An 18062-nucleotide genomic window follows, 5' to 3' on the forward strand; every position below is an offset into this window, starting at 1 on the left:
CAGTGCATACTGTCATGTCCAGAGAGCATCATCACCCTAAACCCAGATTCCCCGAAAGGTGATATGTTGAAGGGGAGGTAACTATGGAATAAAAAGTGGTGTTTCACTGTGACATGTGATCTCTTAATATGAAAGATTTGCATGAACCCACACATTTTTGTATATGAGCAGAAAATTTCTGAAAGACTTTGTAAAAACTGTTGGGAAAATTATTTCTAAGAAGTGAGATTAGGGATGCAGGAAGGGTTCCTTCTAGGTTTCACTTCATACTCTTCTATACTGCTTAATTTTATCTTGACACGTACACACGTTTTACAGTAAAACAGTTAAAATTAATAAGAGGAATTGTTAAGCACAGGGTGATTCCTTAATCCAGAAAGATTTCTAAATAACCCATGCCACAGCTTGGGATAAAAGGGGGATCTAGGGGGATTATACATTTTTATATTCTGAAAGTTAAGCATAAATGACACACAATGACAAGGAAACACCTAAGTTTTTCAGAAGTTGATTTTCCAGGTTCAGGATTTTCGAGGCCAGGTACCCCTGGCTTTTCAGGGAGAGGAATTTAAAAAGTGCTTTCTGGACAGGCACGATGGCCTTATGCCTGTAATCCCAGAACTTTGGAAGGCCAAGACAGGGGGATCACTTGAGCCTAGGAGTTCGAGGCTGCAGTGAGCTATGTTAGTGCCACTGCACTCTAGCCTGGGCAACAGAGCAAGACTTTTTTTTTTTTTTCTTTCTTGAGATGGAGTCTCGCTCTGTCGCCCAGGTTGGAATGCAGTGGCGTGATCTCGGCTCACTGCACCTTCCGCCTCCTGGGTTCACGCCATTCTCCTGCCTCAGCCTTCCAAGTAGATAGGACTACAGGTGCTGGCCACCATGCCTGGCTAATTTTTTGTATTTTTAGTAGAGACGGGGTTTCACCGTGTTAGCCAGGATGGTCTTGATCTCTTGACCTCGTGATCTGCCTGCCTCGGCCTCCCAAAGTGCTGGGATTACAGGCTTGAGCCACAGCACCCGGCCAAGACTCTCTTAAAAGAAACAGTACTTTCTATTAGGTTACGTACCAACCGCAGAATGTTGGTGAGGGCTGGGAGGAAACGTAGGAAGTTCTCTAGTGTGACCCCACCGCTTTATAGCCTCTCTAACTAGATTCCCAGAACTGCCCCTTCTCCCCTCTCTTTTCCCCCGTTAACTCTCTCCCCATGGGCTCCTGCCCTCAGCCTGCAAACCTCAGATTGGCTCCTTTAAAAGTCACCTTCACAAATGTTGATAATATTGAGATAAGACAGCATGGGATATTATGTATTATCATATTGATTAATATGATCAACATATTATGTGTTATGATCATAAATAGTATTAAGATCACAACTAAATCTAATTCTAGACATACAAAGACTATGAAAGAAATGCTGTAACATGTAGAAAATGTCGGTCTTGCAAAGAGGGTGACTGGGAAAATGTCACTTTTCTAATATTCTGTGCTTTCTATGATTTTTTTTTGAGATGGAGTCTCACTTTGTTGCCCAGGCTGGAGTGCAATGGCATGATTTCGGCTCACCGCAACCTCTGCCTTCCAGGTTCAAGCAATTCTCATGCCTCAGCCTCCCGAGCAGCTGGGACTGCAGGTGCGCACCACCACGCCCAGCTAATTTTTGTATTTTCAGTAGAGACGAGGTTTCCCCATGTTGGCCAGGCTGGTTTACAAATTCCTGACCTCAGGTGATCCACCTGCCTCAGCCTCCCAAACTACTGGGATTACAGGAGTGAGCCACCGCGCCCGGCCTAATTTTTTCCTTTTAGTTGGGAGGTATGACATAGCACTTTGCTACTACGTGTAGTCCTTGGACCAGCAAGTAACACCTGAGAGCTTGTTAGAAACAGTCTCAGACTTACTGAATCAGAATCTGCATTGCAACAAGATTCCCTGGTTATTCAGGTATACATTAGTTTAAAAAGCAGCCTACAGCAACTGTTCTCACACCTGGCTACACATTGGAATCACCTGCGGAACTTTACTGATGCTGATGCCTGGGTTAGAATCTTTATATATTTGGCTGGGGTGCAACCAGGGTGTTGTTTTTTAATCGCAGATGATTCCATGAGTTTGAAACCCACTGTCCTAACACCGTGGTCCTCCAAGTGTGATCCCAGGACCAGAGCAACATCACTATCTGGGAATTTGTTAGAAATGCAAACTCTCAGGCCCCGCCCCCAAACCTACTGAATCGGCAGCTCTGGGGATGGAGCCTGACAGTCCTTTAGCCCTGCAGGCGATTCAGATGCTTGCTAAGGTTTCATTAGGTAGGTCGGGGATGCGGCCCAAGAATGTTCATTTCTGGACGTTTCCAGGGGCTGCTGGTGGTGGTCATGGTCTGAGAACCACACTTAGAGAATCACGAGCAAAAAAAAAATCTGATCTGTGACACACAGCTGGTTGGGCTGACAGAGCAAAGCCTCAAACCCACCATTTCTTCTCTTCAACCACAGACCACCAAATCTGCAAGTATTACATCTTTGCTCCTCCCCAGGAGCTACCCACAAGTACCCTCTACTTCCAAGACCCCTGTTCTTGTCTCAACCCGCTCTTCTATCAGGGTCCCTACACTCCACTTCTGCCCAGCTCCTGTCCAGCTGTGAGTTCACTTGAGGCCTCTCCCGTGAAATCTGCCCTCTCGGTCTGAGGTCAGAGAACTCCTGTAAGACGCAAAAGGCCCAGGGTTCTGAGCCAGTGGCCTCCGAAGGCCGGAATCCGCTAGCCGGGTCTGGCAGAGCGTCACTTACTGCGCCCTAGGCCTCTTCCCGCCACGCTTAGAGAGAGGGACTGGAGGCTCAGAAGGGGGTAGAGAAGGTAACGCGGCAGCTGCTGGGTGGGGACGGTGACTGTGCCCCTAGATCGCTGCCTCCTGGGTCCTGAATCTTGCTCCCCGCTCCGTGGAGTTCCCGAAACCCCGAAGGCACTCAAGCACCACAAGCCACTCCTAATCTCCCCCACACTATTCCCCAAGGGCACTGTCCCCCGAGGCTGGGCGGGCGGGAACTGTCATGGGATTCGCTCGGGCGGAGGGCGCTGGGCCAGGACGTGGGCGGGCGCGGGGTGGCCGCCGCTCCCCCAGGCTTAAGTCCCGCGCAGCCCGGGGTGGTGCCGGAAGCCCGTGCCTGTGGCTCCGGGGGAGGGGAGGGCTCTGTGGGTCCCTGAAGACGGTCCTCCCTGGGCGACGTCGCAGGCGAAGCAGCCCCAGGCAGGACCTCAAAAAGCGACCTGCAGAGTCCGAGCCCCTGACCGCCCGCCTGCCGCTCCCGGCTTCGCCGTGCACACGTCTCCCGCTCTCCCCGGTTCGTTTTTTCGCCACAGCGGCCGGATTCGCGTCTCGCCGGTGGCGCTCCCTGCGCTCGGTTCGGTAGCGCCGCGCGGAGTCCGGCCCTGGCCGGAAGCCCAAGAGAGGCGCAGATCCCCGGCGGCGCGCTGGGCTCGGGAGGCCCCTGGGCGCACCTGCCCGGGCGGAGCGGGGCGGGGCGGGCGCAGGGCGCGGGCCCGGACGCTGGAGGGGGCTGTGGCTCTCCCGCGTCCCCGCTGCTCGGGCTGCGCGGCGCCCGCCTCCCGCCGCCGAGGGGCCGGCCCAGACCCGGGGAGGGGCGGTGGCCACCGCACTTCCCGCTCGCCGGCCTCAGAGGCGGCGGGTCCGGCGCGGGCGCAGCGGTGTGGGCGCTCGGCTGGGGCGCGGGACGGGGACGCGGCCGCCGCCCGCTTTGCGCCGCTCCTCCCTGCGCGAGTGGCGCTGGCCCCGGCGTCGAGGCGGCCATGGCGACCCGGAGCCCGCTCCCCACCCACCCCGCCTGCTCCGCCCTCCCCTCCGCCCCGCGCCACCTTTGATGGCTCGGACCTCAGCCGGCCACCGCCAGCCCTGCTCGCGCGCCCGCGCCGCCGCCGCCCGCGGGTATTAATAGCCGGCGCCGCCGCGCCCTCGGCCGCCGGGGGCTTGGGAGCCGCCGATCCCGGAGCCTGAGCCGGGAGAGGGAGCCGCCGCAGCCGCCGGCGCTGTGGAGGTAGGAGGCGCGCGGTGAACAATGACCACGGCGGGAGGGCGGGGGCTGGCAACTTGTGCGAGTCCAGGCTCCCGCAGCGCACTGCCGGGGCTGCGGGCGAAGGTGGGCGCGTGGTCCCCGAGGTCCTGCCCCGCGCAGTCGGGCTGCGGGTCGGGCCCGGGCAGCCCCGGCCACCATCGCAGGAGCTCGGGGGCCTAGGGGCTCCGCGCTGCCCCCTGCGCCCCTCTCCTCACCTCCGCCGACCTCGGGCTGCGGGGCTCCGCGCCGGTCCCCGCTCGCCTCCCCCGACCCCGGCGCCCTTCCCCCGCTTCCTTCCGTCCTACCCGCCCGCTGACAGCGCCGGACGCCGCTTCCGGACCTCGGGCCGCAATCTCGGCCCCTGAGGCCGGTTGCGGGCCGGGGAGGTGGCCGCTGGCGCGGATGCCACCGCGCCGCCGGGTGCCCGCCGCTCGCCCACGCGCGGCGCGAGGTTCCCGGCGGGTGACAAAGAGGAACACACCCTCTGCCCAAGTTAAATTTGTGTCTCTCTTTACTGTCTGCCTTTATGCAGGGCACAGTTTATTTTATTTTATTTTTTATTTTTTAAAGCAAAGGACAGATTGTTTTGCGGCGAGTATTTCCAAACAACTTCTGATTGTGGTTTTACGATTCAAGTTCCGGAAACTTTAGCTGTGTGATCCGGCTAGACCCCGGAGACTGTGTGTGTGTGTGTGTGTGTGTTTTGAGGGGGGAAATACGAGTTCCCTGTAATGAGTCTGGATCTCGTTTGTGGCAGCTGGAGACCAGCGGCTGTTGGGGATCGAGTAGGGTTCCACAGAAAGGAGGGAGCTGAGGCTCACAAAGAAGCGAGGCCCTGGTATCTGATCAGCTCGTGGAGACGTGGGAGAGCCTGCTTCTCATCTGGAACAGTTTAGCAGCCTCGGCCTCCCTGTCTCTCCTAGCCTTGGGGAGTACCGGTGGCCTCTGGCTGTTTTATTTTATTGTTAAGGCCGTTCTCCTTGTCAGTTTACCAGGTTTGACCGCCCCAGCCCTGGTCTCTGCGTGGAAACCCCCCGGGGGCCCCTCTCCTTCCAGTAGGCAGCATCTTCTGAGCCAAACCTTGGCCTAGCACTGGATTCTGTTTAATGTGCTTTGCACGTGGTGACTTGCGGAGCCCATTTCAGAACATCCTCCAGCATTGTCTTGCTTTTCTTATTCAATCTGAACAAGGGGAGGGGAAAGAAATATCTTTCTGGTCCTGAAAGCTTTAGGGAGAGTTGCCTTAAAAATTGGCTTCGTTGTTCCGGAGACTTTAGGAGGGCCCTGCTTCATCGTATCTTTGGCTTTCTCCCTCCTTCCACAGTGTTCTTGTAGGGGGTTTTATTCTCAGTCTTTCGGATGGGTTGGTCTCCAGGATGTGACAGTTTCTGACAGTGTGCTTCATAAGTGGGTACAGCTAGCACATGGCTCACTTTATATTCCTGCAGCATCGTTCTGCAGCAAGGCATCAATATTGGAGTTACTCCAAGCACAACGAAGCGTTTGTGTTTTTAGAATGTCTGGCTAATAGATCTGCTTCTGGGTAAAATAAATAGAAGCATTATTGGGCAATGGCTGCTTTACTGAGGGAATTGTTGGTGGAGACAGTGAGTAGATGCCTTCCTAGCCCAGCGCCTCCCAGAATCTCTTACTTGTTTCTTTTATGTGAATGGGAAACTAGAAATACTTGGTGTGGAGGCAGCTGTGCCTCCTAGGGGCAGGGATTCTATGGTGCACCCACCCCGCCCCCCGTTACTTGGGGTGTGGTGTTTCATTGAGAAGTTCTGTCACTGTGGGAATCCTTTTGAAGTTTGGTTTGTAATGCCCCCTTTCACATTGATATTCTCTTCCTTGAATTGATACAGGGATGGATTTATTGTTCCTTGGTTCATAATAGAATGCTAACTTTACTCTGTAGCCAGACTTATCAAACAAGATCTTAAAATAATTATCCTGGACAAGTTTCTTACTGGGTTATTGTATTCACCTCAGAATTATCCAGAGTTTGCAAGGAACCTGGAGGAACGTTTTTGTTTCACTTTTCATTAAAGAAACTGTCCAAGGGGGCTGGGCATGGTGGCTCACACCTGTAATCCCAGCACTTTGGGAGACCGAGGCGGATCACTTGAGATCAGGATTTCCCAGCCTGGCTAATATGGTGAAACCCTGTCTCTACTAAAAATACAAAAATTAGCCAGGCGTGGTAGCAGGTGCCTGTAATCCCAGCTGCTCAGGAGGCTGAGGCAGGAGAATCGCCTGAACCCAGGAGGTGGAGGTTGTAGTGAGTTGAGATTGGGCCACTGCACTCCAGCCTGGGCAACAGGGTGAGACTCTGTCTCAAAAAAAAAAAAAAAAGAAAAAGAGAAAAAAGGAGCGCCCAAGGAAATTGTTTTGTTTTGTTTTGTTTTTTGGCTAAAGATACAAATTAAAGATAGCATTGATAGGGTTAGTTTTTTTTAAACAGTGAAGCTTATACTCATTTAATTTATTGAACACCTAAGAGCTTAATTCATTTGGAAAATTGTATATATTTATGAGGAGGATGCTTGTGATAAACATCAGAAAAAAACAACTCTTTTCATCCTGGAGGGGATTAGAGACTACTAGAGAAAGGATAAAAGGCTGGTTTCTGCAGGCAGAATATGCTTAGGAAAAATGGCATTGTGATTTTCCCAGAGGATAAGAGAAATTCTATGGATTTGTAAGTGCTGTACTTGCCTGATTTTTTTTTTTTTTTTGAGATGGAGTTTTGCCCTTGTTTCCCAGGCTGGAGTGCAATGGTGCAATCTCGGCTCACTGCAACCTCTGCCTCCCAGGTTCAAGCGATTCTCCTGCCTCAGCCTCCCCAGTAGCTGGGATTACAGGCATTTGCTGCCATGCCCAACTAATTTTCTATTTTTAGTAGAGACAGGGTTTCTCCATGTTGGTCAGGCTGGTCTTGAACTGACCTCAGGTGATTTGCCCGCCTCGGCCTCTCAAAGTGCTGGGATTACAGGCGTGAGTCACGGAGCCCGGCCTTGCCTGATGTTTTGATAGCATGGTGGACTGGACATTTTAAAGAAGCCCTTTGTAACTGGCCTTGCTTATTGCAGATAAGCAAGTTTTTTTTTTAGTGTTTTTGAGAAATGCACTTTCCTTGCCAGCTGAAGGTGCTACAGATAAGAGGGGCAGGTATAATCCTGTAATGTAGGTGCTAGAGTCTTTCTACCTTGGAAGGACAGGCATTCCCTGTACTGGTTACCATTTGCCTGGGAGGGGAGGGTTTGGGGTTTTAGGCTCTGGTGGCAGTCTCTCTCCTATTGTTTGGTGCTTTTGATTGAAAGGAGTCTCTCCAGGCCTGGCTATTGAATGGGAAGCAGCGGATCAACTTCTTTTCTTGCCTTTTAGTGTGGGAGTTTATGCTGTGGTGGTACTGGGTCGCAGTCCTTTCTCTCTGTTTTCCCCATGGCGACTTAGGTAGGCTGTTACCTCCTTAACCACTTCCACATGGCCAGGAAGAGCAGAGCCAAACGGTTTTCATTCAAATTACTTGAAATACTGATTTTTCCAGTCCTGTTCTGCCAAATGCAGCCTTTGTTTTCAATCAAGAAGCCCCCAGAAAACGTATATTTAAAACTGGCAAAACTTTTTATAGGATGCCCTTGCCCTGGTTTGAATTAGTTAAAAATGTTTGACCAAGTGGATACTTTGAGCAAAAGTGGATAATTGATACATTACTAAAATATCATGCTCGAAGCTTTTGATACTAATCCAGCGAGACTGAAACTGAGGCATGCTCAGTGCTGCCTGCAAACTGTTAACTCAGATTGTAAGTTTTCTTAGTTTAATGTGGGATGGAAATTATAGACGAACTTCAAGACTTGCAATTAATGTGGGAATTCATCATTTACACTGAATGAATTTCATATGTAAAACTGTCATATTTGTTCACACATTAAAAAAAAAAGAGCCTCAGGCCACACTAGACTGCCTTTAATTCTCAATTATGATAATAACTTCTGACCACAAGAGTAACTTCACTTTATGTGCAGACTTTTGATGAAATGCTTTGCATAAATTTATTATTAGAAGGCTTAAAAATTAGAAGACTTAAAAATCCAGTATTATGATGACTTTCAGTTTTTGTTCTTGTTCATTCAGGGTCTAGTATAGTATCTGAATATAGCAAACCCTTGGTAAATTATTGTGTTCTGTTTTCTTTTTGAAAGAAACTCCAGGCTGGAGTGCAGTGGTGATCATGGCTCATTGCAGCCTTGACCTCTTGGGCTCGAGCAGTCCTTCCATCTCAGTCTCCCGAGTAGCTGTGACTACAGACACATGCCATCACGCCCAGCTAATTTTTTCTTTAAAAAATTTTTCTTAGAGAGTCTCACCACTATATTGCCCAGTCTGGTAAATCCTTGTTGAATGAATCCAGTTTTTACCATTCCTTCAAATTAGTCTTTAGGGTTTTTAAAGGAAATTTGTTATTAGAATTGATAGATTGCAGTTCTGGCGGTTTGATATTTGATTTTGTTTTCATTTCATTCTAATTTAGCAATTTAATCCTTAAAGCTAAGTCAGATTGTAAGAAGACGGAGGTTCCTTTTAAAAAAAAGACAATAAGGTGCTGTGGCTCACGCCTGTAACCCCAGGACTTTGGCAGGCCAAGGCGGGCGAATCATCTGAGGTCGGGAGTTCAAGACCAGCCTGACCAACATGGAGAAATCCTGTCTCTACTAAAAATACAAAATTAGCCAGGCTTGGTGGCGCATGACTGTAATCCCAGCTACTGGGGAGGCTGAGGCAGGAGAATCGCTGGAACCCGGGAGGTGGAGGTTGTGGTGAGCTGAGATTACGCCATTGTACTCCAGCCTGGGCAACAAAAGTGAAACACCGCTTCAAGAAAACACAAGACAATAAAAGCATGAAGAAGAAAGTAAAACAAACTTGAAATCCTACCACCTGTTACTGACTCCTACCTTAGCATTTTGGCATCTGTTCTTTTATACAGCCTTCTCATTTCTTAACCTGCCCCAAATTTGACATTATAATTGTTTTATATGGTACTTGTCTGTAAATTTAACGTGCTCACCATTCCTTTTTGTACTTTGAAGCTTGCTTCTGGGATACATTTTCCTTCTTCCTGAGATACATCTCTTAGAAATTCTGTTAGCATCTGTTGGTGGTAACTTCAGTTTTTGCATGTCTTAGATACCTTTGTTCTTGAATGGTAAATTTATCTGGGTGTGCAATTCTGTATTGTTCCTGTATTAATCAGCTGTGTTCTGGTCCCATTGCTGTTGCTGTCTAATTATTTGTAAGTAGTCTGTCTTTTCTCTCTGGCTACTTTTAAGATGCTTTGGTGTTCTGCAGTCTGGCTATGACATGTCTAGGTATTTCTTCTCTCTTTTACTTTTTTTTTTTGAGTCAGGTTCTCACTCCCATTGCTCAGGCTGGAGTGCAGTGGCATGATCTCGGTTCACTGCAGCCTCAACTTCCTGGGCTCAAGTGATTCTCTCACGTCAGCCTCCCAAGTAGCTGGAACTACAGGCAAGCACCATCACACCTGGCTAATTTTTTGTATTTTTACTAGAGATGGGGTTTTGCCATGTTGCCCAGGCTAGTCTTGAACTGCTGGGCTCAAGTGATCCTCCTGCCTCGGCCTCCCAAAGTGCTGGGATTACGGGCATGAACTGCCATGCCTGGCTCTCCTTTAGTTTTATTTCTCTCTCTCTTCTTCCCTCTTCTCCTCCTCCTCTTCCCTGCTCCCTTGCTACTGTCTTTCCCATCCTCTTTCTTAGTGTATTTTCTGTTGCTCAGCAGTATTTCAGTGGCTGGATATGCTATGACTTGCGTATCCACTCCCCTTTGGCCATTCAAGTTGTTTTCAGTGTTGGCTATCATGAATACAGCTGCTGTGAACATTTGTGAAGAAATCTTTGTGTAGAGATAGGTTTTTATTTTTCCTGTTGGGTCTTTCTTAAGTGTGTGCATAACTTTATAATAAGCTATTTGTAAGAAAGCGTTGGCACCATTTTATATTCCCACCAGTGATGTATGAGACTTCTAGTTACTCCAATCTTGATCAACACTTGAAATAGTCTTTCCTTTTAGCCATTCCAGTGGCTATGTAGTGATATCTCACTGTGGTTTTGTTTTATATTTTCCTGATAACTAATGAAACGTTTTCATGTACTTATTGACCATTTGTATATCTTCTTTTGTGAGTGTCTGTTAGATATTTACGCTTTTTTTTTTTTTTTTTTTTTGAGACAGGGTCTTGCTCTGTCACCCAGGCTGGAGTGCAGTGGCGCGATCTTGGCTCACTGCAAGCTGTGCCTCCCAGGTTCACACCATTCTCCTGCCTCAGCCTCCCGAGTAGCTGGGACTACAGGCGCCCGCCACCATGCCCGGCTAATTTTTTGTATTTTTAGTAGAGACAGGGTTTCACCATGTTAGCCAGGACGGTCTCAGTCTCCTGATCTTGTGATCCGCCCGCCTAGGCCTCCCAAAGTGCTGGGATTACAGGCTTGAGCCACTGCGCCCGGCCAAATATTTACTTTTTTTTTTTGAGACGGAGTCTCACTCTGTCACCCAGACTGGAGTTGCAGTGACACAATCTTGGTGCACTGCAACCTCCGCCTCCCAGGTTCAAGTGATTCTTCTGCCTCAGCCTCCCGAGTAGCTGAGATTACAGGCATGCGCCATGCTATTTTTTGTATTTTTGGTAGAGATGGGGTTTCACCATGTTGGCCAAGCTGGTCTCAAACTCCTGACCTCAACTGATCCGCCTGCCTCGGCTTCCCAAAGTGCTGGGATTACAGGTGTGAGTCACTGCACCCAGCAGATCTTTACTGTTTTTAGTTTTTTTGTTGAGATTGTTTTATATAGCTTTATTTAGGATACTTGATATACAGTAAACTGTACATTCTTAATGTCATCTTATAGTTGTAGGAGTTCTTTATATATTTTGTGTATAATTCCTTTGTAAAGATCTATACAGTATGAATATTTTCACCCAACCTATTTTTGCCTTTTAATTTTTTAAGGATCTTTTGAAAGGCAAAAGTTATTAGGAAAACATTTTACATGGTCTAGTTATTGAACTTATTTAATGTTAGGAAATACATTCAGTGTTGGAAAAATAGCACATTTCTTGTCTGTAAGGCAAGAGAAAAAGAGCATATTGCTCCTTTCAAGAGGTCAGGCTCCATTTACTGGATGGTGATGGAACAGTTTTGTTCTTATCTAACTAAAACTGAGTTGGAAAAAACCTAAAGATGAAGAAAAAAATTGCCTGCTTAATTTGAAAATATAAGCAAATAAGTGCTTAAGATTATGATCAAATAAATAGATTTTTAAAGTCCCAAATTGAGTTGTGTTTGTTCTTTAGCACACAGAAGGATTATTGGAAAAAATGTTTTTGAAATGAATGAAAAATGGGTGCCTTGGGCAAAAGCAAGTTGTAACATTCTAAAAAGAGGTTAGTGTGGCAGATACACAGCTCTGCAGTCTTGCTTTCTGCAGTTTCAGTTACCCACGGCCAACCACAGTCTGAGTAAACAATTCACAGGTCTTAAACGGTGTGTTGTTACGAGTAGCTCGATGAAATCTCTTAGCGTCCCACTCTGTCCCTTCTTCATTATGAGAAGGTGAGTACAGTGCATTAAGATATTTTGAAAGATCACATTCACATAACTTTTATTACAGTGTATTGTCGCTCCGTTTTATTACTAGTTATTGTTAATCTTACTGTGCCTAATGTATACATTCAAGTTTACCACAGGTATGTAAGTACAGGAGAACACAGAGTGTATGTAGGGTTCAGCATCATCTGTGGTTTTTAGGCATCCACTGGGGATCTTGGAATGTAAACCATCTGGAGAGGGGGACATTAGTTTCTCTGTTTTGGTAGTAATTGTATCTTTTTATCAGTGTATTCTCCTTAGTTTCTGGGCCAAAGAACAAGTATTGTAAGGTCAGAAAGTATGTTTCCCTAATTTTTGTTTTTTTTGCCCATAGAAGCTCAATGATAAACATTGATTTGAACTAAAATTTGTGAAATGTACACTCTCTATGACATTTTAGAATAAGGAAGGCACAGGATGATATCAAAGGTGACAATTTGGAGTATAGGTGTTGAAGCCAGACAAACCTGCCCTTATATATCTTCCATCTTTTTTTTTTTTTTTTTGAGACGGAGTCTCGCTCTGTCACCCAGGCTGGAGTGCAGTGGCACAATCTTGGTTCACTGCAACCTCCGCCTCCCGGGTTCAAGCAATTCTCCTGCCTTAGCATCCCAAGTAGCTGAGATTATAGGTGCATGCCACCACGCCCGGCTAATTTTTGTATTTTTAGTAGAGAGGGGGTTTCATGATGTTGGCTAGGTTGGTCTCAAACTCCTGACTTCAGGTGATCTGCCCACCTCGGCCTCCCAAAGTGCTGGGATTACAGGTGTGAGCCACCACACCTGGCCATATCTTCCATCTTTGATGTTGGACAAGTTATCAATGCTTTTTCCTGAAAACCTCAAGGGGACATTTAAGAGTACATTTATCTGCAAGTGGCAGAATGTCTGACTAATAGCAGTTTCAGCCATCAAATACTGAGTTGCTTCAAGTAATAAACGGGCTCCCAGTTCATGTCTGAGCCCAAAATATCATCAAGGACCCAGATGCATTCTGTCCTTCTCTGCTGCCCCTCGGCATGCTGATTTTTGCACTTGGGCTTGTTGGCCATGGTTAATTAGACTGCTGCGGCCTAATTAGTCATTATGCCTAATGGCAGTTGCAGCTCCAAGCTTCATACTCTCACACATTTGTTGTTACTAGGTCTGTAGCAGCACAGGCTTCTCATTCAGCAAAATTTTTCCCAGAAGGCTCCAGCATCTGGGACGTCTTTGAAGAGGATTCTGGGGAATGTTTGTGTGCTCTTAAAAGGAGACCCAAAGACTAGATGTGATGCCTGGAATCACAGCAGCCATGTTTTTACTAGACCTGAAGCAGGCAATACGGTGACAGAGCTGAAAGGTGGAACCAGAGTCCATAAATGCATCATTGAGTCATTTAGATCTTCTGCACCTGGAGCTTAGCATACCAAATACTAATCTGTTTTAGGATACCAGATAATATGTGAATTTACTTTCTCGTCCTACTTGAGTTGGGGTTTTTGGTTATTGCCATCTAAAGCATCATGACTGATATATTAATTGGGAGATTTTATCTTTCACCTGCTATTTAATATTATCTATGAGAAAACTGATTTCTACCTGTTAATTATGTGGAAAGTGACTTAAAGTCATATCAAATCACTGTTAGAGATGATCTCTTTATAAGGACTTTAGATGTCTGATAATGTGTGCAAGTCGTGCAACTGAGTCTACATGAATTTCTCCTCCTTTTAAGCAGGCCTTGCAAGGCGTCTGCTTGGAATCTACCATTTGGCAGTTTGGGCTACAGAACATACTTGAGAGTATTGCTTCATTTCTTCAAGAAAAAAATGATGGAAACGCCAGCCATTTCTGTCAATCTAGAATAGCATCTATCTGCACATTTAATATTGTTAGGAACTTTGTGAGGAACTTATTAATCAGGGGTTTGTGATCTTCCTTTGTAATCTTAACTGGAGTTTTTGGTTCTCTAACATCAGGTGCTAGCAGGGGCCAAGATGGATCCAAGTGGAGTGAGCTGTTTGGAAATATCAGGATATGGGGAAACCAGCGATTTTCTAAATGAGACAAACATGTTAGTGAATCTGTGAAGAAAAGTTAAGTGATGTAATAATAACATATATATATATATATATATATATATTTTGAGATAGACTCTCGCTTTGTTGCTCAGGCTGGAGTGCAGTGGCGCAATCTTGGCTCGCTGCAACCTCCGACTCCCGGGTTCAAGTGATTCTCCTGCCTCAGCCTCTTGAGTAGCTGGGATTATAGGTACCCGTCATCACGCCTGGTGAATTTTTGTATTTTCAGTAGAGACGGGCTTTCATCATGTTGGCCAGGCTGGTTTCAACTCCTGACCTTAGGTGATCCGCCTGCCTCAGCCTCCCAAAGTGCTGGGATTACAGGTGCGAGCCACCATGCCTGTCCTTTTTTGAGTTTTAATGCATAGATTTGTGTAACCAACTCCACAGTCAGGATATGGGACATTTCTGTCAATTTAGAATATTCTCTTGTGCTGCACCCCCAGTCCCTGTTAACCACCTGTCTTTGCTCTGTCACTAACTATAGTCTGGTCTTTTCCAGTATGTCATATAAATGGAATCTTAGCATTTGTGACCTTTTGAGACTGGCCTCTTTCATTCAGCCTAATGTCTTTGTGATTCCAATAGCTCACTCACTTTTGCTGTCTAGTTAGTAGTCCATCATATGGATGTACTGCAGTGTGTTTATCCATTTACTTATTGAAGAACAGTTGACTTGTGTCCAGTTTGGAGCAATTATGAATAGAGCTGCTATAAACTCTCACAGATTTTGATATGGATGAAGTTTGATTTCTCATGGACAAATAGCTAGAAGTGAAATCCTTACCAGCACTTGGTATTGTATTTTTTATTTTAGCCATTTTAACAGGTGTGTAGTGGTATCTCATCATGGTTATATATTTTTTTTAACCAAAAAAATATAAAAACATCTTTAAGAAGGGCTTACCTGAAGATGTGACTAAATAATTTCCTGGACTCTCTGGCAGAGAAGGACTGGAGGAGCTTTGTTGGCTGCCTGCGTTTTGAAGGAGTGGATTGGAAAGAGCAATTTGTGTCTAAACTCTCGAGGCTCAGAACGGAACAGCGCCAGCGGGAATAAATAAGATGTCAGCCCTGTAGGTGCTTATCTCAAAGACCTGATGGGGCATGTAGGTTTAATTCCAGTAACTATTTTGTTAATTCTCTATGTGAATATACAGGGATAATCATTCAAAAATAAAATTACCAAAGCAACTGCAAGGCCCCGTGGAAGTGGAGAAAAGAATGCAGGCATTAGGGCATGCCTTCATTATCTATCGCTGCGTGACGTATTACCCCCAAAGTTGAGTGGCTTGAAACAATGGTAAATATTGATTATCTTTTGCAGTTTCTGTGGGTTAGGACTTTGGAAATGGCTTCAATGAACAATTTTGGCATGGAGGTTTGCGATGAAGATGTCAGCTAGGAGCTGGGCATGGTGGCACATACCTGTAGTCTCAGCTACTTAGGAGGCTGAGGGGAGAGGATCGCTTGAGCCCAGGAGTTCCCAGCCTCAGCAGCATAGCAAGACCCCATCTCTATTTTTTTAAAAAGTCAGCTGGGGCTGGGCGTGGTGGCTCACGCCTGTAATCCCAGCACTTTGGGAGGCCAAGGTGGGCAGATCACCTGAGGTTGGGAGTTCAAGACCAGCCTGACCAACATGGAGAAACACCGTCTCTACTAAAAATACAAAATTATCTGGGAGTGGTGGCACATGCCTGTAATCCCGGCTACTTGGGAGGCTGATGCAGGAGAATGGCTTGAACCGGGAGGCAGAGGTTGTGGTGAGCTGAGATCACACCATTGTACTCCAGCCTGGGCAACAAGAGCGAAACTCTGTCTCAAAAAAAAAAAAAAAAAAAAAAAAATAGTCAACTGAACTGGGACTGTGGGGTCTGCTACCAAGGAGCCCGATAAGCTCCTTAGGCAGGGTGCTTGAATACCTTACAACATGGTGGCTAGCTTCTCCCAGAGTGAGTGAACCATGAGGAAACCAAGGCGAAACTGCTGTGGTTTTTTTAAATTTTAATTTTACTTATTTTTGAGACAGGGTCTCACTCTGTCACCCAGGCTTGAGTACAGTGGTGTGATCTCAGCTCATTGCAATCTCTGCCTCCCAGACTCAAGTAAGCCTCCCACTTCAGCCTCCCAAGTAGCTGAGGCTACAGGTGTGCACCACCACACCTCGCTAATTTTTGTATTTTTTGTAGAGACGGGAGTCTCACAATGTTGCCCAGGCTGGTCTTGAACTCCTGAGCTCAAGTGGTCATCTGCTTTGGCCTCCCAAAGTGCTGGGATTATGGGGGTGAGCCACTGCGCCTGGCCCCGCTGTGGCTGATATGCCAGCCATGGAAGTTATACACTGTCACTTCCACAGTATTCTTGGGCCTACTGCCAGCCATGACTTAAGGGGAGGCAGTTACACAAAAGTGTGGATGCCAGGAGGCAAGAATCATTGAGTGCTATCTTGGAAGCTGGCTGCCACAGGACCCTGAGGTAGTTGTGTTCAGATCCCCGCTCTACTACTCAAAAGTTGGGTCGTCTGGAGCAAGTCATTTCATTTGAATCCCGGTTTCCTCCCATATTTTAAAAATAAAATACCTTTTGAATAATGCCCATTATGATACAAATCATGGATTCTAAATAATTATAAAAGTCCTTGTGATCAGTGTTTTTTAAGATTTGGAATTTTGGCCATTTGGAATTTGTTTTGAGAATGAAAGATAACATATAAAAACATACTCTCTGGCAATTTATAAAATACTTAAGACATGGTAGCTGTTATTTGTATTATTAAACCACGAAGCTTTGAATCTGAACTGTGTGTAAGCATAAAAACAAAGATAAACATATTAAGTTATAATAACGTTCTTTTTAGCAAAAGTCTTAGTCACACAGCTTCTTTCACTTTATTTATTGATTCTTATAGATAAGATCTTGTACTGTCACCCAGGCTGGAGTGCAGTGGCACAATCATAGCTCATTGCAGCCTTGAACTCCCGGCTCAAATGATCCTCCCACTCCAGAGCTTTCCAAAGTGGTGGGATTACAGGCATGAGCCAGTGTGCTTGGCTAATTTTTAAATTTTGTGTAGAAATGGGACTTTGCTATGTTGCCCACGCTGGTCTTGAACTCCTGGCATCAAGCGATCCTCCTGCCTCAGCCTCCTAAAGTTCTAGGATGAGCCACTGCACCTGGCCCCTATTATAATCTGGGTTTTTTAAATTTACATTTTTATTTTTTTAAAGAGACGGTGTTTTGCTGTGTTGCCCAGGCTGGTCTCAAACTGGGCTCAAGCAATCCTCCTGCCTTGGCATCCCAAAGTGCTGGGATTACAGGCAAGAGCCACTGCACCTGGCGTAGAACCTATATATGTTTTTATTTATGTTTTCCTTTCCTGAAAGGGGTAAGCCAATCACTGAATTAGCAAAAACCAAATTCCTCATCTAGTCTTCAGTAATACCCTCAAATAAGAAATACCTAATTTGAGGTCTGCTGGGTCATGCCGGAAGGACGCTGAGAGACACTATTGATGAGTTTAGCATGTGTGCAGAGTGGACGTGAAGGATCACCTCACTGCATCACTGCCTCTTTATAGAGATTTTAGAAAATGCTCACTTGTAAAAGTAGTTTTAGAAAGCATGAATCAGCGCCCTTTGAGTTGATTGGAGTAGTCAAGAAAAGTTTTGGTTTTAAAGTGATCATTGTGTGAGATCATGTTACTGTTTTGCTGGAATTGATAATGAGCCTGGCTGGAAGAAACCTGGTGTTTTTGCCCCATTTTATTTCCCAGCCTCCTGTACTTCCCTCTTCCCCTTGATCAGTCCCCCTCCCCCATGCTGGTCTAGGTGACCTTCCTACAAGCCACAGAGCCTTCCTCTGTCACATCTTCCCATCTGCCACTGCCCTGGCCTTCCACCAAGTCCTTCTCTGCTCTGACATTCCCCCAGTCCCTGCCTACCTCCTTCCAGAAGCCTTCCCTAAGGCTAACGTCTCCTCCCGGGTGCCAGCGTGGACCCTCCGTGCTTGTACTGGCGTGTTTACTCTCCTCCCCACTCATTTTGGTTATTTGAGCACTAACATTTACTGAACATTTGAAGTCCTAGGCTGAGTTCTAACAGCCCAGCCACCCTGATTTTTATCCTCATTTTACTTAAGAGGGAAATGGAGGCTCAGAGAGGTTAAGTGTGCCTAAGATCACACAGGTTATGATTGGTAGAGCAGAGATAGAAGCTCAGGAAGTCTTTCCTCACTTAGAGCAACTTCTACTTAAGTATTTT

The 18062-nt window shown here is 46.5% G+C and overlaps 1 protein-coding gene across 4 annotated transcripts in view; it reads left to right on the forward strand.

Moving 5' to 3' along the window:
* The first annotated feature begins 3158 nt into the window (after positions 1-3158).
* Positions 3159-18062, forward strand: part of FARP1 (FERM, ARH/RhoGEF and pleckstrin domain protein 1) — a 313335-nt gene continuing 298431 nt past the window's right edge. Inside the window, exon 1 of one of the 4 annotated variants that reach the window (XM_009248747.4) lies at positions 3159-3342. The gene's annotated coding sequence lies outside the window, so the exon portion shown is untranslated. 4 annotated transcript variants of the gene reach the window in all.

The sequence above is a fragment of the Pongo abelii genome, chromosome 14, assembly GCF_028885655.2.
Source record: "Pongo abelii isolate AG06213 chromosome 14, NHGRI_mPonAbe1-v2.0_pri, whole genome shotgun sequence".
Taxonomy (NCBI): Eukaryota; Metazoa; Chordata; class Mammalia; order Primates; family Hominidae; genus Pongo; species Pongo abelii.